General features: G+C 42.1%; 1 protein-coding gene and 1 long non-coding RNA gene across 2 annotated transcripts in view; both read right to left on the bottom strand.

Moving 5' to 3' along the window:
• The window catches only part of EXT1 (exostosin glycosyltransferase 1), a 316,389-nt gene that overhangs the window by 70,341 nt on the left and 221,019 nt on the right, over positions 1-25,029 (bottom strand). The window lies entirely within an intron of this gene.
• The window catches only part of LOC129626860 (uncharacterized), a 41,380-nt gene continuing 33,039 nt past the window's right edge, over positions 16,689-25,029 (bottom strand). The window contains exons 2-3 of the long non-coding RNA XR_008702264.1: positions 21,379-21,463; positions 16,689-17,536 (exon numbers count right to left, since the gene is read on the bottom strand). This is a non-coding gene — a long non-coding RNA (uncharacterized LOC129626860). The remainder of the gene's footprint in view (positions 17,537-21,378; positions 21,464-25,029) is intronic.

The raw sequence follows: 25,029 nt of genomic DNA, 5'->3' as shown, positions 1-25,029 counted from the left end.
ATGAACTAATTTTTTAAGATTTAGAGGAAAAACCAATTTACCATGGAATAGAACGCAAGCAAATCATATGAGGTGACACTGTCACCCCTATTACAAGAAGCAATGGCCCCCAAGCTGGAAACAGTACTGATTTCAAAAGAGAACATCATACTTCTTTTTTAAGGCTTTGTCTCTTACTTTAAAAAAAAACGTCAGGTTTAGAAAACGAAAAAAAACTTGGTTTAAAGAGGATGCACTATTCATCAGTTATTTCTGTGATGGTTCACTTTTCTAAACATGTAAGCAAAACTAAAAGTGAAGAAATTTGTTGTGATAATTCAACATATCCCTCAAATCTCAGAGTGAAATGAGATGCATGGTCATTAAAATTCCATCTTGGAGAATTCCCTGGCAGTCCAGTGGTTAAGACTCAGAGGTTTCACTGCCGAGGGCCTGGGTTTGATCTCTGGTTGGAGAACTAAGATCCCAAAAGCTATGTGGCATGCCTCCCTGCCTCCCCCCTCACCCAAAAAAAACCCACCTTGGATCCCCAGTCTTCCCTTCTGATTCTCCAGGTGTGGCTCTTCTATTTGAACATTTGCTTCATCAGCGCATCTACTCAGATTCAACATTTGCTGTCAGTCTGTTCTTTGCTGGGGACTCTTTGAGATATAGGTGACACAAAGGTGTCCTCTGGGAGCTGAAAATCATTGTAACTAGTGGACATCAAATAGAGAAAGGAAGAAGATGCCTGATGTTGATATTTCTGTCCTGATTACACCATTTGTTTCCAAATTTTATAGCACCTTGCCCAACAGTCCACAAGCTCCCACAGAGTAGTTCTGCCAATAGTGAGTTCATAGCTATGGACACATGACTCGTCCGTAATCCATCTTTAACTGGACCTTTTCATCCTCCTGTCATGCAAGTTGTTCCGGAGTGGGCTGCCTCTTCCCACTGCAAGTACTAGAAGAGACACAATCCCATTTCACCATTGCACAAAGCAGCAGGCAGTCATCGAAAGCAGGGACCGGGCCATTCTCTTTTGTCTCCAGCATCCATCTTAGGACCCAGTGGGTCCACTACACAGGCTTCATTTATTAAAAAAAAGTAAAAAAAGGAACAAAATGGAATCTACTTGAATGATCCAATTTAAAAAGTCAAACTAGTATTAATGTTAGGTAGTACTTAAGGTACTGCCAACTGAGTTTTCATTCTCCTAAAGGGTAAAGCAACAGAGTGAAAAAGAGAAACAGACAACTAAATACTGGTTGCTTTCAAACTTTAAGGCCTGAGCTCAAGTTCTGTTTTTTTTTACGGGGTATTTTCACAGGCACTGCATGTGTCTTACAGAAGTATTTAAAGTATTTCTTAGCTTGTCTTCCTGTAGTTATCACTGGATCCCCATATGGTTTCCTGACATAATCAAGAAAGCATCAACTCCAATAGTGCTTTATTTTACAGTACAGTTATTTGCAGAGAAGGGACCCTTCTGAGCATGTCCCTATAACAATTAACTCCCAGGCAGGAACGCAGTTCTATTGCTTTCTGTGTAAATGCACATAATGAAATGCTCTGGCACCAAGGAGAGGATGGAGCAATAGGAGAGTTCTTCCTTCAGAAAGCTGGATAAGAAGCCCTCGTCCCTGGTTCTACGAGGGGCTTCTGCACACATCTGTTTTAGCTCAGTCCCCCAGAGATATCTAAAATCTAATTAACCAATTAATTTGCAAATATATTCTAATTTATTCAAGGGAGATTTTCTTGGGTGTTAAATTATCTGACAGTGAACCATATGCAGTACACAAGAGCAGGACCTCACTGAAATACCACAGTTTACCCCAATGTGGGAATGACTATGCATACTCAGTCTGGTCCAGAAAAATTTCTAACCTTTAATGAGAAAATGAGTTGGCATTGCCTCCATACTGACCAGAGCCTCCCAGGTGGCTCAACTGTACAGAATCCACTCGCCAATGCAGGAGATGCAAGAGATACAGATTGGTCCCTGTGTCAGAAAGATCCTTTGGAGAAGAGAATGGCAACCCACTCCAGTATTCTTGCCTGGAAAATCCCATGGATAGAGGAGCCTGGCAGGCTACAGTCCACGGGGTGGCAAAGAATCGGACACAACTAAACAACTGAGCACACAAACAGGCTGTCCTGATTAGGTTGTACACACTTTGTGAACCATTGTTAAATGCAATTGTGAGAGCAGAGGGTGTCCTTCCACCATCTCCCCTAGGCTAGGGCTGGGATGGGCGTGGTTGCCTGGGGCTGAGAAATTGGGAATACGGATAATAGTGAAAGCAAAAGTCACTCAGTCGTGTCTGACTCCTTGCGACCCCAGGGACTATACAGTCCGTGGAATTTCCCATGCCAGAATACTGGAGCGGGTACTTTCCCTTCTCCAGGGGATCTTCCCAACACAGGGATTGAACCCAGGTCTCCCTCATTGCAGGTGGATTCTTTACCAGCTGAGCCACAAGGGAAGCCCAAGAATACTGGAGTGGGTAGCCTATCCCTTCTCCAGCGGATCCTCCAGACCCAGGAATCAAACCAGGGTCTTCTGTATTGCAGGCAGATTCTTTACCAACTGAGCTATCCCAATATGGATAATGTGTTTATCTTAATCTGTTTTCCTGATTTAGTGGGAGAAAGGAGGTCTAAGTTATAGGAAACATAGCCACTGTCATACTGGGAAATACTCAGTTCAGTTCAGTCACTCAGTCGTGTCTGACTCTTTGCAACCCCATGAACTGCAGCACGCCAGGCCTCCCTGTCCATCACCAACTCCTGGAGTTCACCCAAACTCATGTCCATCGAGTCAGTGATGCCATCCAGCCATCTCATCCTCTGTCGTTCCCTTCTCCTCCTGCCCTCAATCCCTCCCAGCATCAGAGTCTTTTCCAATGAGTCAACTCTTCACATCAGGTGGCCAAAGTATTGGAGTTTCAGCTTTAGCATCAGTCCCTCCAAAGAACACCCAGGACTGATGTCCTTTAGAATGGACTGGTTGGATCTCCTTGCAGTCCAAGGGACTCTCAAGAGTCTTCCCCAACACCACAGTTCAAAAGCATCAATTCTTCGACGCTCAGCTTTCTTCACAGTCCAAGTCTCACATCTATACATGACCACTGGAAAAACCATAGCCTTGACTAGATGGACCTTTGTTGGCAAAGTAGTGTCTCTGCTTTTCAATATGCTATCTAGGTTGGTCATAACTTTCCTTCCAAGGGGTAAGTGTCTTAATTTCATGGCTGCAATCACCATCTACAGTAATTTTGGAGCCCAAAAAAATACAGTCTGACATTGTTTCCATTGTTTTCCCATCTATTTCCTGTGAAGTGATGGGGCCAGATGCCATGATCTTAGTTTTCTGAATGTTGAGCTTTAAGCCAACTTCTTCACTCTCCTCTTTCACTTTCATCAAGAGTCTTTTTTGTTCCTCTTCACTTTCTGCCATAAGGGTTCAGTTCAGTTCAGTTCAGTTGCTCAGTCATGTCTGACTCTTTGTGACCCCATGAATCGCAGCACACCAGGCCTCCCTGTCCATCACCAACTCCCAGAGTTCACTCAGACTCACATCCATCGAGTCAGTGATGCCATCCAGCCATCTCATCCTCTGTCGTCCCCTTCTCCTCCTGCCCCCAATCCCTTCCAGCATCAGAGTCTTTTCCAATGAGTCAACTCTTCACATCAGGTGGCCAAAGTACTGGAGTTTCAGCTTTAGCATCAGTCCTTCCAAAGAAATCCCAGGGCTGATCTCCTTCAGAATGGACTGGTTGGATCTCCTTGCAGTCCAAGGGACTCTCAAGAGTCTTCTCCAACACCACAGTTCAAAAGCATCAATTCTTCGGCGCTCAGCTTTCTTCACAGTCCAACTCTCACATCCATACACGACCACTGGAAAAACCATAGCCTTGACTAGACGGACCTTTGTTGGCCAAGTAATGTCTCTGCTTTTTAATATGCTATCTAGGTTGGTCATACCTTTTCTTCCAAGGAGTAAGCATCTTTTAATTTCATGGCTGCAATCACCATCTGCAGTGATTTTGGAGCCCCCCAAAATAAAGTCTGACACTGTTTCCACTGTTTCCCCATCTATTTCCCATGAAGTGATGGGACCAGATGCCATGATCTTTGTCTTCTGAATGTTGAGCTTTAAGCCAACTTTTTCACTCTCCTCTTTCACTTTCATCAAGAGTCTTTTCAGTTCCTCTTCACTTTCTGCCATAAGGGTGGTGTCATCTGCATATCTGAGGTTATTGATATTTCTCCCAGCAATCTTGATTCCAGCTTGTGCTTCTTCCAGCCCAGTGCTTCTCCTGATGTACTCTGCATATAAGTTAAATAAGCAGGGTGACAATATACAGCCTTGACCTACTCCTTTTCCTATTTGGAACCAGTCTGTTGTACCATGTCCAGTTCTAACTGTAACTGTTGGTAATTTGCACGCAGAACTCTGTTGTATAACAAGGCAGCCACAGCAGGTAACATTGTTTACTTAGACAAACAAGTTGTAATTTGCCGAACTTGTGGATTAAAAAAGAAAAAAGGATATTCTTAATTGCTACATTGCAACATTTTATTCAGCTCAATGACTGTATAGCTACAGATAAGAATTGAGAATAACACTATCCAACGTTACCAGGATTACCTAATTTATAAAATGAAGAGTATCTTAATGCACATATTGTTACCTAAAAGCACGGGGTGTGGATTTTAATATGTTTACCATGAGATGTTTGGATAGCTGCTAATTGTGCAGCATTAAAAGAGAAGCTGGGCGGGTTTGCTGTTGTTATTGGTGTTTAAGCAAAGGATAATTATTTGTAGTATTAGCAGTATGGAAAAGAAAGACATGGTAGAATCATGAGATGCAGTTTAGTATCTAACTTCTATACTATAAATTCTTCTATTCACTCAATTTTTTAAATCTCTAAGCACCTGCAAATCAAGTACTGGGCAGAGAGAGAAAAAACTAAAAGGATATGTATGTCCAGTTTAGGAGTGATGGAACCAAGACAGAATTTTATGTAACAGATTCTGAATTTTCCACGATGATAATGAGGGAGAAATTAAAGAGAGAGGGTTTCAGAGTTCTTCAAGGAAATACTTCAGTTGGTTAGTTCAAAATAGTTCCCTAAAAGAGTAATCTACGAATGAAATACTCTTTTTGAAGGGAAAACTGTAATTTCCACAGAAATTGAGAGTTAGGGAGCTGGAAAAAAATGGCAAACATAGTTAAGACCAATACTGATCTCTCTTACTAGTAAAAAAAAAAAGGAAACTAACATGATATGTACAGATGTGCCAATAGGTCAGAGTGATTTTGGACATTCATACAAATAACAGCTCATCAATACTCAAAATAGATTCATTTGGTATTTCTGGTTTGCATTTCTGGCTTAGAATGCCACCAAAACATAACACACCAGGACGATCTTCCTCCATCCTGAAAGACAGGTAGCATGGAATACAGAAGGTTACAAGTGCCCTGGGAGAGGAGTTCTCCTCCGATGAGACATCTTAATCTTCCTCACCCTATCAAACTCAACCTGGGTATTAGTTTTTGTAGGTAAGTAAATTTGGAAATAATGAATCAGTCTAGCTTGTGAAAATAATCAGTTCTTTTTAATATAGAAATGAGTGGAGAGGTATAAAATTGGGTAGATTATTGAATAATGCATGATTATAAATGGATATATACTGTCAAGTTTGTTTGACAATTTCATTTTTCAATGCAATTCCCACTACATCCTTAAAATAAAAACCCTTATCCTTATACCCCAATTATCCTGGACAATTACTAAATGAGATCTAGTACAATCCCACCAACTGATCTTCTCCCTTGCTCACATGTGTATAAAAATGTAGACAATCTTTCACTGACAACATGAACTTTACAAAGTTTTTCATTCTGAAAAGGGAACCCTCCTACACTGTTGTTGAGAATGTAAATTGGTGCAGTTACTATGGAGAACAATATGGAGGTTCCTCAAAAAACTAAAAACAGAGCTACCATATGATCCAGCAATCCCACTCCTGGGCATATATCCAGAGAAAACTAAAATTTGAAAACATACATGCCCCTCAATGTTCACTGCAGCACTATATACAACAGACAAGACAGACATGGAAGCAACCTAAATGACCATCAACAGATGAACAGATAAAGACGATGTGGTGCATATAAACAATGGAATACTACTCAGCCATAAAAAAGAACGGACAATGCCATTTGTGGCTACATGGATGGACCTAGAGATGATCATATGTAGTGAAGTAAGTCATAAAGAAAAAGACAAATACCATATGATATAACTTATAAATGGAATCCAAAATATGACACAAATCAATTTATCTATGAAACACAAACAGACTCACGGAGAACAGACTTGTGGGGGTGGAGTTGAAGGGTTCTATGAGGAGTTTGGGATAGTAGATGCAAACCATTATATACAGAATGGATTAACAACAAGGTCATGTTGTATAGAACAGGGAACCATATTCAGTATTCTATAATTAGCCTTAAATGGTAAAGGAAAAAACAGTTTCTTATCCCAGTGGGTTCCAATACTGCTGATCACAGAATCTAATAAACATTCTTTCTCCATCGGCCCTGAGTTTCACATCATATATTCAGGTGGCTGCATTTTAAAAATTACATTACCCAATTTTTAACATTGCTTTATTTCCTAAATTTCCTCTTTCCAATGGTCTGGTAGGAGATCCGACAGTTGGGTCAGCCAACTGTTCTCCTTCCTACAAATGGAAGCTGCTAGAGGGAAAAATTTTAAGCCGGAGCTTGTGGGGGAAAAAAAAAAAACAAAAAAACCTGTTAAGATGTTGGTCAGGTTTCTTATGTATGAGACATCTACAGACACTTGCCAACGGGAATGGCGACACTGTCTCTTCCCAGTGCTTTGCTAATAAGGCTGCGAATCAACTGCCTGGGATGATTATAGTTAGAGTCAGGGGATGGAGGAGGAAGAAGCCTCAGTATCTGGCCCTTCCAGCCTCTTGCTTCTCAAGCAACAGCTGTGATTTCAGAGCCCTGACTGCTAATTCCACATGCATAACTGTTTTCGGCAATGTTCCAACTGTGTTCTAGTGACTTGCCAGGGTCATTGTTTTATTTGCTATATTTCCATGATGCTTAAGTGAGCAAAATAATCAGTTTTGTCAAGTCCTGCCTTTAGGGGAGAGAAGTTGAGGGGAACAGGAAAAAAGCATAGGGAAGAATATAATGGGAAAGTGAGAAAGCATGGGATTCCAGAACCCTGGATTCCTGGTGTCCTGCTCAACAAATGCCCTCTGGCCCTTCTTCCCACACAGGAGCAGGCAATAGCCATGGGCTCTGCTATAGCAGGCTGAACTGGCCTTAAATTCAAACCTTCCAGGCAGTGAGAAGGATAATTGGCTTATGTAAAAAGAGATGCCAAGGACTGTGAGTACCTACCCGAAGCTTTCTTTAGAACGTAAACAATTAAATTCACACAACAAATATTCTGAGTACCTATTCACGCCAGGCACTATGCCATCTCTGCCCACCAGCGGAGATGAAAAATATTCTTGCCATGGCCTGTGAGAGCAAGTTGCTCAGTCGTATCTGACTCCTTGCGACCCTATGGACTGTACAGTCCATGGAATTCTCCAGGCCACAATACTGGAGTGGGTAGCCTTTCCCTTCTCCAGGGGATCTACCCAACCCAGGTCTCCTGCACTGCAGGCGGATTCTTTACCAGCTGAGCCACAAGAGAAGCCCTGTCATGGCCTAGAGGCATTAAGAATTTAACCATTTACCTGTTCATCAAATAGCAACAGTAGAAGGTCATAAGTACTATATGCTGGAAATATTCTCAGAGCACATCAGGTGCAATGAGGTGGGGAAGCATCTACTTCCTAGGTGCGGGGAGAGCATATCCAGAGGAAGTGACACTTGAACTTTAAAGATGATAGCTTTATAGGGGGTGTCCCAGGTGGCTCAGTGGTAAAGAATCTGCCTGCCAATGCGGAAGCCACAGGTTTGATCCCTGGGTTGGAAAGATCTTCTGGAGGAGTAAACGGCAATCCTCTCCAGTATCCTTGTCAAGAAAATCTCACGGACAGAAGAGCCTGGCAGGCTGTAGTCCAGGGGGATTGCAAAAAGTTGGACACAACTGAATGACTGAGCATGCACTCAGAATTATGGGACAAAAGCAGGAGGAATAAGCATGTGCATGGAAACATGTGGAAAGAGGGTACAATAAGAGCACAAGAGAAATGAGCTCTCTGCAACAGAAACAGGCAACAGCAACATGCAGTGTATCTCAGAAATATTCAAGTTCATCTGAAGAGATTCTAGACCCTGGACCCACAGGCTAGGGGTGGATTCTTATAAAAATACTCAAAAAAAAATGCCCCACACAGATGGCCCAATGGGAATCTTGAGAAATGCATTCCATTCTTGGTTGCTAGACTTTGGATTGTTTGCTATTTTGTAACAGAGCAGGGGGCTTCCCTGGTGGCACAGTGGTAAAGAATCACCTTGCCAGTGCAGGAGACTCAGGAGATGTGGGTTGGATCCCTGGTCTGGGAAGATCCCCTGGAGTAAGAAATGTCAACCCACTCCAGTATTCTTGCCTGGGAAATTCCATGGACAAAGAAGCCTGGAGGGCCACAGTCCGTGGGGTCCCAAAGAGTTGGCAACAACTGAGCAATTGAGCAACAACAAGAATGGAGCAGGTCCTAGGGGGCCTTCCCGGGACAGACCCCTCCCTCTCCCCTCTGAAGGGTCTAGACAACAGTATATGATGCACACTTCCTGAGTTGTTTTACAGATGGTAAAACCACCACCAGGGTCACATACCCTGCAAGCCCTTCCCTCACCTGGCCTTTAAAACTGCCTCCCTGGGACTTCCCAGTGGTTAGGACTCTGTGCTTCCACTGCAGGGGCATGGGTTTGATCCCTGGTCAGGGAACTAAGATCTAACATGCTGCATAGCATGCCACCTTCCAAATGCCTCCCTGAAAACCATTTGGGAGTTGAGGTATTTTGTGCACTGGCTGCCCTGGACTCCTCAGTTGGTGCCCTGGAATGAAGGCTGCATTTTCCTTCACCACAACCTGGGGCCAGTAGATTGTCAAGCAGACCTAAGTTTGGTCCAGTGACAATTTCTTGGAGAGACTTTTCTACCTGCTAACTAGAAGTAAGGGCACAGGGTAAATAATAATCACTCAAACCATAAAGATGAGTGTGGGTCATATTATATTGTAAAAGGCAATATTTGGAACTTTCTGAGTCTTTTCCCCGATATGGAACCCAATAGGGCATAAAGCACTAAACACCACCACAAAATTAAACCATTACTAATCACGAATACTGGAGATGCTTTTATCAGTTTGCCATTCATTCTTCATTCAACAACTCTTTACTGAGCACATATTAAGTCCCTGGCACCCTTCTAAGGTGTTAGAATGACAGCAATAAAGAACAGCAACAAAAGCTGTAAAGGAAGGTCACAAGCAAACATTCACAGAGAAGGAAGCGCCTAAGCTGTGGGAAAGAGGATAACACTGAAGTAAGAAAGCACCATAGCCAGTCAGGAGGCTGTTTTGCTATATATAGATGCTCTGAACGGGCCGCAAACTAACCAAGGTCCTGGGCATGTCACAGAGGAGGGATTTAACCAGCTCAAATGACCCAGTGAATAGAAGACCCTGGATCTTAATTACAGAGTCTCTTTGGTGCCTTGTTCTCCTTTTAGTTGCTTGCCCCTTTGCCCAGGGCAGACTTCACCGTTTGCAATTAGCAGAGGCCAGTGTGGCTGAACCAACTTGGCCTTCTTGGTCTCTTAGGAGAAGGTCAGGGAAATAACTAGCACAAGCTGGAATCAAGATTGCTGGGAGAAATATCAATAACCTCAGATATGCAGATGACACCACCCTTACGGCAGAAAGTGAAGAGGAACTGAAAAGACTCTTGATGAAAGTGAAAGAGGAGAGTGAAAAAGTTGGCTTAAAGCTCAACATTCAGAAAACGAAGATCATGGCATCTGGTCACATCACTTCATGGGAAATAAATGGGGAAACAGTGGAAACAGTGGCTGACTTTATTTTGGGGGGCCCCAAAATCACTGTAGATGGTGATTGCAGCCATGAAATTAAAAGACGCTTACTCCTTGGAAGGAAAGTTATGACCAACCTAGATGGCATATTCAAAAGCAGAGACATCACTTTGCCAACAAAGGTCCATCTAGTCAAGGCTACGGTTTTTCCAGTGGTCATGTATGATGTGAGAGTTGGACTATGAAGAAAGCTGAGCGACGAAGAATTGATGCTTTTGAACTGTGGTGTTGGAGAAGACTCTTGAGAGTCCCTTGGACTGCAAGGAGATCCAACCAGTCCATTCTGAAGGAGATCAGCCCTGGGTGTTCTTTGGAAGGAATGATGCTAAAGCTGAAACTCCAGTACTTTGGCCACCTGATGTGAAGAGTTGACTCATTGGAAAAGACTCTGATGCTGGGAGAGATTGGGGGCAGGAGGAGAAGGGGATGACAGAGGATGAGATGGCTGGATGGCATTACCGACTCAATGGACATGAGTTTGGGTGAATTCCAGGGTTTGGTGATGGACAGGGAGGCCTGGCGTGCTGCAATTCATGGGGTCGCAAAGAGTCGGACACAACTGAGCGACTGAACTGAAGAGGAAGGGCTGCAAAGTTTGACCCACTGCCCCAAGCAAAGCCCCAGCGAGGGGAGAGGAAGCAGGCGGTGGCCAAGTCAACACAGGACCTCTTCAGGACTCAGAGGGCCTCGCTGGCTACATTCTGTAAAACCTAGCCTTGTTGTTCTCACTACAGCGCAACTATGGCTAAGCGGAGGTGAGAAAACATAATTGGGTCCCCGATATGCATTCAAACATTTTTGCAGGATTTTGTTCTTGATGTGGAAAACTGTTCCCACAAGGTCTATTTTTAACCGTTTTATTTTAAAGAAATCAGAAAACCTCTTCGTGTTGAAATTTCTCAGTGGGCAATTTTACAGTAATGCTACTTAAACCCAGCCTGACAATGACAAAGCAGAGGAAGTGAATGAGTGCTGCGCTAAGTCCAGGGAAATATCCTCACCCTTAAATCAGGCAGGGCTCACGAATATAACAAGGTGACAGGACTCATTTCCGGTCCAGTTCAGTTATTAGAACACTGAAGTCAAGCAGAATCTCACATTTTGGAAAGCTACTAGTTCATAGTCAACTTTTTCTTTTAAACTATATGTTAACTTTTCCCCCTCAAAGAGGCAAAGGTAGTATTTCAAGCAATTGATGACACCTTCATGACCTCTGGTCATTTAATCTTGCAGTGTCAATTAATTTACTAAGAGAAAGAAATATTCAACCTATTAACCAGAATCTGATTTTCTATTAGATAAAGAAAGTTCAGGAATGTGATTATCTTGACTATATGCTTTACAAAATACATATATGTCAAAAGAGAAACCCACTGGAAATAAATCACATTATTCTTTCATTCACTGAATATTCTGTGAGCATCTACTATGTGGCAGACATTTGGGATACATCATTGAAAACAAACTCTGGCCCGCATGGAGGCTTTATTCTGATTAATGATGGATAAGCTGCTTGCAATTCAGTTTAAAGCTTCTCAAAGGACTAATTTGAGGAGAATCCAGGAAGGAGGTGGAGAAGGCAATGGCACCCCACTCCAGTATTCTTGCTTGGAAAATCCCATGGACGGAGGAGCCTGGTAGGCTGCAGTCCATGGGGTCGCTAAGAGTCGGACACGACTGAATGACTTCACTTTCACTTTTCACTTTTATGCATTGGAGAAGGAAATGGCAACCCACTACACTGTTCTTGCCTGGAGAATCCCAGGGACGGGGGAGCCTGGTGGGCTGCCGTCTATGGGGTCGCACCGAGTCGGACACGACTGAAGTGACTTAGCAGTAGCAGCAGAAAGGGGGAAGAGGATTTTCAAAACAGTTATTGTAGTCTGAAAAATCCATTGTTCTAACCGCAACTGGCCCAGAGCCCTCTCCTCCTCTCATAATTCCACAGGTGATAGTTTACAACTTTCAGTGATTTCCATCCTAGAACCAGAGAAGCATGAGCTGGCACTATGCTAAGCACAGGATGCCAGTCTGCTTGGCTAAGCTATGCTGCAGTAATAAATGACCCCAGCACTGTATCAATGGCTTTCCACAACATGGTCACTGTCAGTCAACTGAGGGCTGTGTTCCACGTCTCACTAGGGAACCCGAGCAGCTTGCCTCCAGGGAGCCCTGACCACCTTCGGGTGAGCAGGAACAAAGACAACGATGGAACCACTCAAAGGCTCTTAAAGCTTTTCGTGGTAAGTGACACAGGTGATTTGAGCTCACTAGTTCATTGCCCAAAACAGAATAACAGCTGGAGGTGAACAGGGCAAGAATATATCATTATCCTACAGGCAGGAGTGGCCAAGAAAACAGTCAACGATGGGTAGGTTGTAGCATTCATCAGAGTGTACCCGATGACCCAGAAAGACGTAGAGTATTGTCAACCCTTCAATTTTCCCAAACTTGTGATTACTATTAAATGGTGACTGAATCTTCTAAAAGAAAATAACTCCCTTTTACATCATAATTCCTCACCAGACCAGAAGCACACAGGATGCAGAATGAAACAAAAACAGAAACTGAAGAAGTTGGAGGAGACTAATTTTTCCTTCTGTAGTTAGATGTCAAACAATTTCTTTTCCCCCTCAATCATTCCTTCCCACAGGAAGGAAAAGGAACTCAAGAAATTACAGTGTGGAAGATGGCATTTTACTTTGCAGCTAGTAAATCCTTCCTGAGATCCATATGATACTTTACACTGACATGTGGAAAGAGACAGTGCTGGGGTAACACAGACCTCTTGAATTTTTATTCTGTAGCAATTAAATGGAATTATAACACTGGAAAGGTAAATCTTACCAAATCAGAAGGGCATCCTAGGCGTTCCAGTTTCTAAACAACATGTGGAAAAATATCCAGCCACATACCCAGCATTTCTGATGTTGATTTCAGTTCCTGTAAGGCTTGGCAATGGTGATTCCATGACACTAAAGAAACCTAACATTGTCTTTTTTTTTTTTTTTTAAACTCTCTGAAAGTGAGAATGAGCAAGTACAAGGGCATGTACCACCTAGAGCTAAGGAATATTTCATGGTTTTTCCTAAGAAACACAAAGGAGAACTAGAAATGGTTCAGTTCAGTCTCTGATCACTCCTGAAAAGCTGTGGTTCTAAAAAAAAAAAAAAAAAAATCTGAGTTGATATTCTTTTACCTACTCTAGAAACATTGAGCCTTCCACTTATTAGAAACTCACCAGCCATACAGGAGCAGGCCTAAGGCGGCGCTAGTGGTAAAGAATCTGCCTGTCAATGTAGGAGACGCCAGAGACGTCTTTGTGTTCAATCTCTGGGTCTGAAAGATCCCCTGGAGGAGGAAATGGCAACTCGCTCCAGTAGTCTTGCCTTGGAAATCCCAAGGACAGAGGAGCCTGGTGGGCTACTGTCCCTGAGGTCGCAAAGGGTTGGACATAACTGAGCACTGACCGAAGCTATGTATGTGTTCATTGGGCAAGTCTTCCAACTTTTCTATATGCCTGAAAATTTATAAATATTAATTTATAAGCATTTAAAGGGAAAACTGTAAGCAAGTCCAGAACTGAATCAGCTTCTGAACTCCAAGAGCAAACATTCTCTACACAGAATCGTGAATGAAATTCCCCTGCCATGTAGAAATCTGAGAAGTCCTCTAACTTAAACAGTTAATGCTATTCTACGTACAAGTTTGGCCACATGCGTGTAATCATAATGTATGCAACCGTCCAGCCAAAGAGCATTTTGAGTCATGACATGTATCTAGAACCAAGCTTATCGCTTCCAGGTTTCTTTGCCAAAAGTCAACATGCCTAGCTACCAAATCAATGATTGGCCAATTCACCAAAGATAGCATACTAAATGAACAATTTTCTGCATTCACCAAATTTCTAAATGACTTGTTTCTTTAAACTATCTATGGAGTTTGCAGTACTTTTGATGTATGGGATGGAGTGTTCTTAAAAGATTTAGATTTCTGAAATTGGTGACAAGTTTCTACTCTGTCTTTATAGCATTAAAGGAATGAACAGTTCATCAAAAACTACAGATGATTTAGTTTTCTTGTGGATGTTTAATATCTAGAAATTATATTCCATAGTTACTAATCATTAGTAATAATGAACTATTAAAAATGTGTTTTTTTTTTAATATTGCTTTGTTTTGACTCTTAGATGATAAGTTTTTCTATTTGCTGGTTACATTGACATCTTAACATCTTCAGGAGTCTTTTACTTTAAACCTAAGCTTTTAAGTTTTGAACTTTTCTTGTTTTGAATTACGTGAGGCCTTTAGGAACATATCTTCTGCATAAAATACAACTACCTTGTAGAAATTAAATGCAGACTATTGGAATGTACACTCAACAAAGGCAAGAATATCATGGTCTAATTTAGGGGTGGTAAAGAGTGAGTCACATGTTACCTGTTTTTATAAATTAAGTTTCATTAAAACACAGTCATTTATACACTAATAGTCATTTATACACTGCTATGGCTATTCATATGCTACTGAGGCTTCCCTGGTGGTTCAGTGGTAAAAAAAAAAAAAAGAAAACCAACCTGCCTGCCAATGCAAGAGATGCTGATTCAATCCGTGGATTAGGAAGGCCCCGTGGAGAAGGAAATGGCAACCCACTTATTACCTGGGAAATCCCATGGACAGAGGACCCCACAGACAGACAGTCCATGGAGTAGCAAAAGAGTCAGACACAACTAAACAACAACATTAAGGCTACTACTGTGCACACACACACACACACACCTACACACCAACAAAATCACACACACACACACACACACACACAAACTAACAAAAAACCCAAAATACAGGCAGAGTTGAGCTATAACAGGAACAGTTAAGGCCTGCAAAACCTAAAATATTTACTATCTGGCACTTCAAAGAAAAAGTTTTGCAATTGTGGGTCTAGTTCATTACTGCATCTATATAGCTTTTGGAGAACTCCCTGGGTCATTTAGAGAAGTCCATAAAAACAGTTGAATGAATGAATGAACAAATGAATGATTCTTGGTTTTTAATGAAAATTGGCCAGTCTTTACCACTCATTGCAAGGTTCCCTGTCCCACAGCTTCATGGGCTCTTTCTTCACGGTGATACAGAAATTAAGCAGGATGAGTCAACTGGTAGAGCAAACCACTTCTGTGGTTCCAGGACACAGGCCAACCCTAATGCAGAGGATTGGTTTGTAGCAATGTAGAAACTAACCCACATTTCTACAAAGACTGTATTGGGGAACTCCAAACGCAACTCAGGGGCCTGGTCTCTAAGAACCCAAGTCACTGACTGTCATTAAAAAAAAGAAAAGAAAAAGTCAGTTGGCCAGTATTTCTTTCCCCTTCTGAAAGTTGGCAGTGATTTTGTGGTTGAAGTGATGAGCAGCCCTAAAAAGAGACAAGCCACAAAACCACGCCCAGTGCTTCTCCTAAACTGTAGTTGCTGCTGCAGACAAAAAATACAGGCCTTCTTCCACAGGTTCCCTGGGACTGCCTTGGCATAAAGTATCTTCTCCAAACGTTATTCTGATGAGAAATACTATTAAGAAATCAAGTAGTGATAAATCTAATGAGAATTTTCTGCCAGGTAACACGTACCTCAAGATCTAAGCCTATGAAGGAAACAGTAGCCAGACAAAAGCAAGAGAGTTGGATTTTTATTGTTGTTATTTCAGTTCAGTTCAGTCGCTCAGTCGTGCCCGACTCTTTGCGATCCCATGAATCGCAGTACGCCAGGCCTCCCTGTCCATCACCAACTCCCAGAGTTCACTCAAACCCACGTCCATTGAGTCGGTGATGCCATCCAGCCACCTCATCCTCTTTCGTCCCCTTCCCCTCCTGCCCCCAATCCCTCCCAGCATCAGAGTCTTTTCCAACGAGTCAACTCTTCACATGAGGTGGCCAAAGTACTGGAGTTTCAGCTTTAGCATCATTCCTTCCAAAGAAATCCCAGGGCTGATCTCCTTCAGAATGGACTGGTTGGATCTCCTTGCAGTCCAAGGGACTCTCAAGAGTCTTCTCCAACACCACAGTTCAAAAGCATCAATTCTTCGGCTCTCAGCTTTCTTCACAGTCCAAGTCTCACATCCATATATGGCCAGTGGAAAAACCATAGCCTTGACTAGACAGACCTTGTTGGCAAAGTAATGTCTCTGCTTTTCAATATGCTATCTAGGTTGGTCATAACTTTCCTTCCAAGGAGTAAGCGTCTTTTAATGTTATTTAGTTTCTTTTAAATGGTCAATGGCAGGTTTGTTTGTGGGGCTTGTGGCTGCGGGGATGAGGCAATGTCTAGCAGGCTACTGTAATTTCCTATTGTCTTAATGTCACTGCCATTAAGACCCTTTACCCTCATCAATACTCAGTTCCACCAGTTCGCAATCAGCCTCAGCAAAATCCCCAGAGTAGAAAAAGGACATGGATCATTACTTCGCAGCTTTAGACGTTTTCTTGTTTGTTGTTGTTCAGTTGTTAAGTCAGAGCCGCCTCTTTGCAACTCCATGGACTGCAGCAGGTCAGGCTTTCCTGTCCTTCACTATCTCCTTGAGCTTGCTCAAACTCATGTCCACTGAGTCGGTGATGCCATCCAACCATCTTATCCTCTGTCGCTCCCTTCTCCTCCTGCCCTCAATCTTGCCCAGCATCAGGGTCTGTAAATTAACTTACTTCCTCTAAAGCAAGGTTACGCAATCAGTCCTTTGGGTCTATCAGTGTGCTAAGTGCTATTGAGTATTAAAAATATAATGTGGCACTATACACTACAATTTTTTAAAAAGTTTTGCCATCTGGGAAATATCAAGAAAGAAAGCAATAAACATAAAAACACACAATATTCAGTGAAGAGTTCTAACCCAGATAAACCATCCCCAAAGCACGCATATTGTCTTCAATTACATATTTTTGTTATGAAAAAGGGGATCTACTAAAAAATGGGATCTAAAAAAGGGGATGTGATTTTGAATTATCCTTTTAAGTACTGGCATTTAAATGTGGTCCTGGGTACCCAGCATGGGGGAAAAAAATATCAACTCAAGGTTTCATTTGTTTGACATCATCTCCTGGTCAACTTCTGGCTCCCCTCCTAGCTTAGTCGGCAAAGAACCTGCCTGCAACGCAGGAGACCTGGGTTCACTCCCTGGGACAGGAAGATCCCCTGGAGAAGGAAATAGCAACCCACTCCAGTATTCTTGCCTGGAGAATCCCATGGACAGAGGAGCCTGGCGGACTATAGTCCCTGGGGTCACAAGTCAGACACGACTTCGCGACTACACCACCACCACCTGGGCAACTTCTACTTTCTTTACAAACTTCTTTTTGGCCTTTGTGCAGCAGCTTCTGAGATTACAATTCACTTCCAGAAAATCACAGGAACTGCTCTTCACTAGACAGTGCTTCTCCTCACTGGCCCTGAATGGTCCTGCCAGCGAAAGCAACAATAATAGCTCATGAAAATCATCACAGCCATGAAACACCCATTGGCAATTCTGAAGCTGACTCAAGCTAATGGAGCTTGAGTCAATTCAGGCCCTCTTCTCAAGGAACTTCTATTGATGCCACTTCTCCTTCTAGTTTTCTGAGATTCCTTGTTACCTTGGCAGCGTACAACTAGACAAACCCAAACTGGAGTTATCCTCAGGAAAGGGCCCTAGCTAAGCAATGGTGGAGTGCACCATCTCAGTGGAGTGTGCCTTGGAGACAGCTTCCAGAGGGCAGAGAGCTCTGGAGTGGCTCTGTGTGGCTGTCTTTTCAGAGACCACAGACCAGCTGGAGTCAAGGCCAGATACCATTTAACAACATTACCAGGTAAACTCAGAGACGGCAATGGCACCCCACTCCAGTACTCTTGCCTGGAAAATCCCATGGACAGAGCAGCCTGGTAGGCTGCAGTCCATGGAGTCGCTAGAAGTCAGACACAACTGAGCGACTTCACTTTCACTTTTCACTTTCATGCATTGGAGAAGGAAATGGCAACCCACTCCAGTGTTCTTGTCTGAGAATCCCAGGGACAGGGGAGCCTGGTGGGCTGCCGTCTATGGGGTCGCACAGAGTTGGACACGACTGAAGCAACTTAGCGGCAGCAGCAGCAGCAGCAGCAGGTAAAGTGCAGTCAGTTTTGCATGTACATTAAAAAATTCTGAATTACACAGGATAGTTTCTCTGTAAGAAGACATCAAAGTGTTCATGCCATAAAGGTGCAAATCTGCTTCTGTCTTCACATCTGTGAGCTTTTCAACCTCTCAACCAGCTTAGGAGTAGCATTGGGGATTTGGACAGGGTTGGAGGGAGGAAGGAAATCTTTGGTCTGTGCCTTCAAAGAGACTTGGGAGCTTCTGCTCATGGAAGTGGAGGTTAATAAGTGACTCTAATTGAAAAATGGTCATATACTTGAAACAAGACTCTGCTCTGAAAATTCCTTAAGTCTGTTTAAGCATGAAAAAGAACAAAACTAAATACTATGAGACCTCCCTTCCTCTTCTCCACCCCATTCCCTGGCATCGTTCCTTGCTCCATACTAGGCAGTAAGAAAACAAAGAAGAGTCTCACATTCTCAAGAGCCTTGAAAGAAAAATGAAGGGGGAAGAGAATCAACAAATGACTCTTTGGTGCCACTGCTTGGCAAGAGTAAGAATGCAATCAGTTGCAGGTCAAGACTATGCACCCACCTGCCCAGCTTGTGGCATCTGGAGGTGGCAGAGGTAGATGAGTGTCATATGCAATCATCAGTGCCAGCTGTCCAAGGGGCAGAGAGCTTCGTACCACCTGTATTAAGCTTATCTCTATATGGATATTTTTGGCGTCTGGGACCTGGTGGACACTGAAGGGACTGCCCCTCTCAGAGCTAGCTAATTCCTAGAGACAGTAAACCCATCAGCCCAGAACCCACACCTCCAATCCCCTCCTCTATTAGGGTTTTATACCCCATGCCACCATCCCCTGACCCTATTCATTTCAGGGCCAGGTACCAGATAAGAAACAGCCTGTGTGCTCCAGAGTCAGTTGGCTGAAGTGATTCTCAACTAGCTAATCCTAAGACTGTTTACTGGGACTCACCCTTTCCTTCCCATCAAACCCCTTCCCACCCCTACACAAACTTGTCTAGGTTCCTTTCTTGCTTCCTCTGCCTCCTAACCAACCCAGGTGCTTCCCCACATGGCCCTGAATGAACAGCATGCCCCTCCTCCACCCAAAAACTGTCAGTAACAAACTATCTTTTCAATAGCAATCGCTTTCTGGTCTGTCAGCCCCGCCATATCTGAATAATAACGATAAAACCTGCATCTGAAAACACCACCCAAGGATGAACAGCCACAAATTACAGTAAACACAGCCAATTCACAAACACATCATGCTTCAGAATTACGATTGTGTCATAATGTATGTCAGCTCGCACACTTTCCTTAACAGCATGCTGGAAATGGCCCCATCCCCAAATTCTCCTCTCTCTACTGCTCTGAAGTGAAACTATCCGAATTCCACTAAACCCTAAATATTCACCTGCTAGGTTGCTTTATTAAACCAGCACTTAGTAATGGTGTCTGTTGGGGAAGAGGGTAGGTGTGGCACCAAGCTATACACTGTATAGTTAATAATAATAATACAAAAAAGAAACTTGCCATTTTATCCATTCCTCCTTCCAGCTTTCCGCAGTAACAACATGGCTCAAAGTCCCTTGGTTAGCACAAAGGATTTAGATTCACTTTTCACAAAGTGCAAATCAGCTTCAGCTTAAAAACAGATTGAAATGCAACACAGAAGGGGCTTCCCAATTAACAGAGGGTCTGCTGAGTTTGTTTTCTCCTTGAGTAATGCATTGGAGATGAATCTAAAAACAGCTACAAATAGGTAGCTTTATTTTGAAAGCTACCATGACACCATCAGAGTACAGAAAAGGGTGTGAGGGCATAGCCTACACATCAATACACTCTTCAGACTGAAGAGTTGCTGATGTAATGACCCCCCTGTAACACACTGCAATATAGACAGCATTACTTACTAAAAAACAAACCAAATAAATCAACACTCATCTTCAATGCATTCCTATCAAGTGCTGTGTATATGTGTAAAAGTAAATATTTTAAGTAAATATTAAAAGGTGGGAGCTTGTCTAGATTTAAATGTAAATTAAACAGCAAAAACAAATTGCTATATTAAGTCAATGTTTCTTTGTATCTAAAAGCTCAAGGTGTCTTAGTAACATTGATGCTAATATTGGTGGTGGCGGCAAAAGGACCCTAAAATAGTTCTTTGGTTATTTTGTTTGTTTGAAAATGAGGCAAAACAGAGAAAAAGAAAAATGTAGACTGGCAACTCTGAGATACAAACACACAACAGCGCCTCCTAGAGGTTCAAAAGGATGACATATCAGGAAGAGGGCAGAAGCACATTTCCTGGCTCAAAATGTAGTGCTGCTGCTGCTGCTGCTAAGTCGCTTCAGTCGTGTCCGACTCTGTGCGACCCCATAGACGGCAGCCCACCAGGCTCCGCCGTCCCTGGGATTCTCCAGGCAAGAACACTGTGTGGGTTGCCATTTCCTTCTCCAGTGCATGAAAGTGAAAAGTGAAAGTGAAGTCGCTCAGTCGTGTTTGACTCCTAGCAGCAGGCATTTAATATAGAGTGTTTTTTTTTTTTAATGGCAACAACATTATATGTAAAAGTATATAACTTGTAAGTGAACTGGCTTCAGAATAAAGTTCTTTTGATGTGTCAGCAATTAAGCCCTCTCGGGCAGAATAATAAATGGACCGCCTTCTACTGCACTGAATTCAGTCTGCTGGTGAATGCCAGGCACTAGAGTTTCAGGGTTAGCTTCTTTCCATTTCAGTGTGAGCTCTAGTGGAAACACAACAAAGATGACCTATCAGTCAGTTTGATACCACAAATATTTAGTGGCTACCAACTGTGTCCTCCATACAAGAATGAGTGTCAGCATTCCTACTCTCAGAGGCAAGACAGCTAGGCTGTTGACTTAGTAAACATTTACTAAACCAAACTGGCAGCACCGTAGCATGACAGATGTAACGGATTTACCTGCAAATTGGCTGAGCACACAAAAAAAAAAAAAAAAAAAAATCAAATTCCAAAGGAAAGTTATCCCTGAGATACAGAAACTAGATATTTATCCAGCCACTGGGCAAGACCCAGTAGGAACCACTAGATCACTACTTTTCCTATGTCTTCTCATTCTGTGGTCAAGGTAGCCAAGTCAATTACATTCATCTCATATCCCAGTTTCAGAAGGTAGGCTTCTTACCCGCTCACCTTATTTTAAATGGGTAAAATTAACTCAAGGGCTTCAATATTCCTAGTTTGAAATTCCATATGACATAGGATAGAGGTTAAAATCCTAGGATTAAAACAAACAAACAAACAAAAGCTTAGGATCTGATGCTGGTTCACCAGAGTTTGAATCTGTTTCACAACTTACTAGTTTGTGACTTTCAGTCTGTTAAGTAATCTATGTTCCTCCACTACACATTTATGAAATGGGAATGAAATAAATCATTGGCGGGACTTCCCTGGTGGTACAGTGGCTGTAAGATTCCACACTCCTAATGTAGGGGGTCCAGGTTCCATCCCTGGTCAGGGAACTAGATCCCACATACTGCAACTAAAGATTCCGCTTGCTGCAACAAAGACAGAAGATCCCACATGCCACAGCTAAGACCAGGCATGGCCAAATAAAATAAATAAATATTTTAAAAATCTTTTAAAAAGAGAAATAAATCATTGGAAGCACTCTACCAATAATAAAACCTCTGCTTAACAGTTTAGCCAAGAAAGCTTTCTTTTCATGAAAAGTGGTAACCTTTGTCTTTCTTACCTTGGTAACGTATAAGAAATAGTTACATCTATTTTCCAGGCCATATCTTAATTTTCTAAGACATCTACTGGCTAATAATTCTTTTTAGATAGAGCTATAGGCTTACACAGAATGATATTATATGCCTCAGAGATATTTCTTTATCTTGTCTCTACTAAGAAATACCATGCTACATTTAATCTTTCAAAAATATTATAAGGACACGCCACCAAGCAAAACGTTTCCAGGAACACCTCTAATCCCTTATTCTTTTCATACAATAATTTCTCTCTCTCTCTCATTGCTCATCTGACTTCTCTGTTTGATCAAATATCCACAATTTGAAAGATATTATAAAAAATTGATAAAAATAAGACTGTTCTATTCAAATATAATAGTGCTTCTCAGAATACCTATTTTTAAGAATACTAAAAACAAAAATTCTTATGGTATCTAAATAAACATGAAGTTAGTAGAAATACATGTCAAGTCATTTTCACAGAGGTTATCATTTTATGCTGTACTGAACTATCTCAACATGGTGATAACAAAAATAGATGATATAATAATAGATTAAACAATACAATTACATTCATATAGATTCATGAATCTTGTAGATTCATGAAAGATTCATGATCCTTGTAGATGTTAAGAGCATGAGTCTCAGAGCTTTTAGTTTCTTAACAGCTTTGGAAGTAGGCAGAATAAGGTTATATAATATTTCTCATTCTAGTAACATACCATATTTATATATCCTAAAAAGGGCAATAGGGGTTCGTTAAGGGTTCTGTAAATGGTTTAGAGAAAACTGAATGCTTGCTAGAACCCAAGGCACCTGGTCCTTCATTGGCTCTCAGGTCTTAGCTAAATGCCTGTGAACTGTGACTTCTAAGGAAGACAGCAGCTGATGTAGCTTTTATAATGGACTCTGGTTTCCCTACTTTTCTGCTTCTCCAAGCTCTGTCTTTCTTTCAAAGCCTTCTCAACTCCCAACTCTTCCCCTTTGCCTTCCTTGACTGTCTTGGACTCTGATATCATGCTTTATTTAAATTCCAGTAGCATCAGTTGTCGGGTTTCCCAGGGGCTCAGTGGTAAAAAATCTGCCTGCCAGTGCAGGAGACATGGATTCAATTCCTGGGTGAGGAAGATCCCCTAGGGTATTCTCGCCTGGAAAATCCCATGGACAGAGGTGCCTGGTGGGCTACAGTCCACGGAGTCACAGGGTTGGAACCACTTAGTGATTAAACCACCGACACCATCACCACTTGTCACTTGGCACTTGTTTACCGTGTTCTCCCTGAACTACTAAGTAATTCAGGTGACCTAAGCCCATGCTCTTCCCACTAATGATCCAATCCATCCAGAAAAAAGTACACAAAACATACTTGGAATTCAGTGATCCAATATTATGGGAAGAAAGCAATGTGCCAAAAATATGATAGCATCTTAAGGTCTAACTGCTTAAGAAAGTTCAGGCAACACCACCATATGGCTTTACAGCATACAGTGCCCAGACTATTCAATTACTCTGCCAACTCTGAAAAACCTACAGCTAGACTCTGGCACATGATGTAAAATTTGATATAACAAAATGATGATTTCTCTCAGAAAACCATTTGAAATAACTTTCAAATATATGATTTCCAAAAATGAATGAAAAAAACTGTCTCGCCCAATTAACTATGAAATATGGGCTTCCCTTGTGGCTCAGCTGGTAAAGAATCTGCCTGCAGTGCCGGAGACCTGGGTTCAATCCCTGGGTTGGTAAAATCCCCTGAGAAGCAAAAGGATACCCATTTCAGTATTCTGGCCTGGAGAATTCCATGGACTGTACAGTCCATGGGGTGGCAAAGAGTCGGACACGACTGAGTGACTTTCACTTTGGGATGTATATTTTATACCAACAAGTACTATACACTGTCACAAAACAGTAAATAAGTATCTTGTTTCAGTCCCTCTGTGCTGACTTACACAGAGTAGATATTCATTACATATTTGTTAAGTGTACCCCAAAAGTCTGAGTTACTTGCTAGTGATAATGTAAAGTGTGAATTATCAGGAATCAGGAATAGTTGATTTTGGCTTCCACGGGACCTTCAGCACTATCTAGAAACATTTTTGGTTGTCACAATTGGGTGATAGGTGGGTCTTATTGGCATCCATGGGGTAGAGGTTGGGGATGTTGCTAAACATCCTATAATGCACAGAGCAGCCCCTATAACAACGAATTATCCAACCAATAGTATCAAGACTGAGAAACCCTGGTCTCACATACCCCTGAGATTATAGGTCTTAAACTCTTGAGCTTAAACTCATAGGAGACCAGTTATTGTTGACTTTACAATTGATATGGTATCCTGAGAGCTCAATAATAATGACATCTTTAATTATCAGTGAGGACCAGAGAGTATACTGAAGTTTAGAATAAGCTGGGTATTGCCAAAACTGAAGTCTTCCCATTATTTAGTTATTAACAACAGCCCCTCACGTCCACCAATGAAACTGAAGGTGTGGACAAGTTCAAGGCAACAGGTCCTCTACTATGTCATCCTGAGCATAAAATCCAAAGATTCTAAGTTCTCAACTGCTTTTTCTTTTATACAGATTTTGTTTCACTGTAGCCACTACTAAAAAATGATGGTGCTTAGCTTGAAAGAGAACTCGACATCCAGATGGCAGTTATTTTTTCCTCCATAGCTCTCCTTCCTCCAAGCTACTCCCAGTGCCAATGCTGTGCACCCCATCCTGACCTCACACCCATGACCTCCTCCATTCCCAGCCTCCATCGAGCTTCTCAGGAAAAGTTAGCTACTTGGCACTTATTTGCACATCAACCTAAGTAAGAGATTTCCATCCTCACCATCTTTCTTGAGCTCTGTACACACCAAAAAGCCCTACTTTTCTTTTCAAAAGAGGTTGCTTCTCCTAATTAGAATCAGCTCTGCTAATAAAAATGACAATAAGGCATTACCAGCAATGCTGAAGGAGGCAGCACTTACCCAGGTCAGTAGGGGTTTTTCCTAAACATTTTGATTACAACTTCAACTGCTCTAAGACACATGTAAAAGTCCTATCATTAAATTTAAACAGCCTGATGATATGCTGAACAA

The sequence above is a fragment of the Bubalus kerabau genome, chromosome 14, assembly GCF_029407905.1.
Source record: "Bubalus kerabau isolate K-KA32 ecotype Philippines breed swamp buffalo chromosome 14, PCC_UOA_SB_1v2, whole genome shotgun sequence".
Classification (NCBI taxonomy): Eukaryota; Metazoa; Chordata; class Mammalia; order Artiodactyla; family Bovidae; genus Bubalus; species Bubalus kerabau.
The sequence above is the reverse complement of the archived record's forward strand: the minus strand, read 5'-3'. Positions and strand labels throughout refer to the sequence as shown.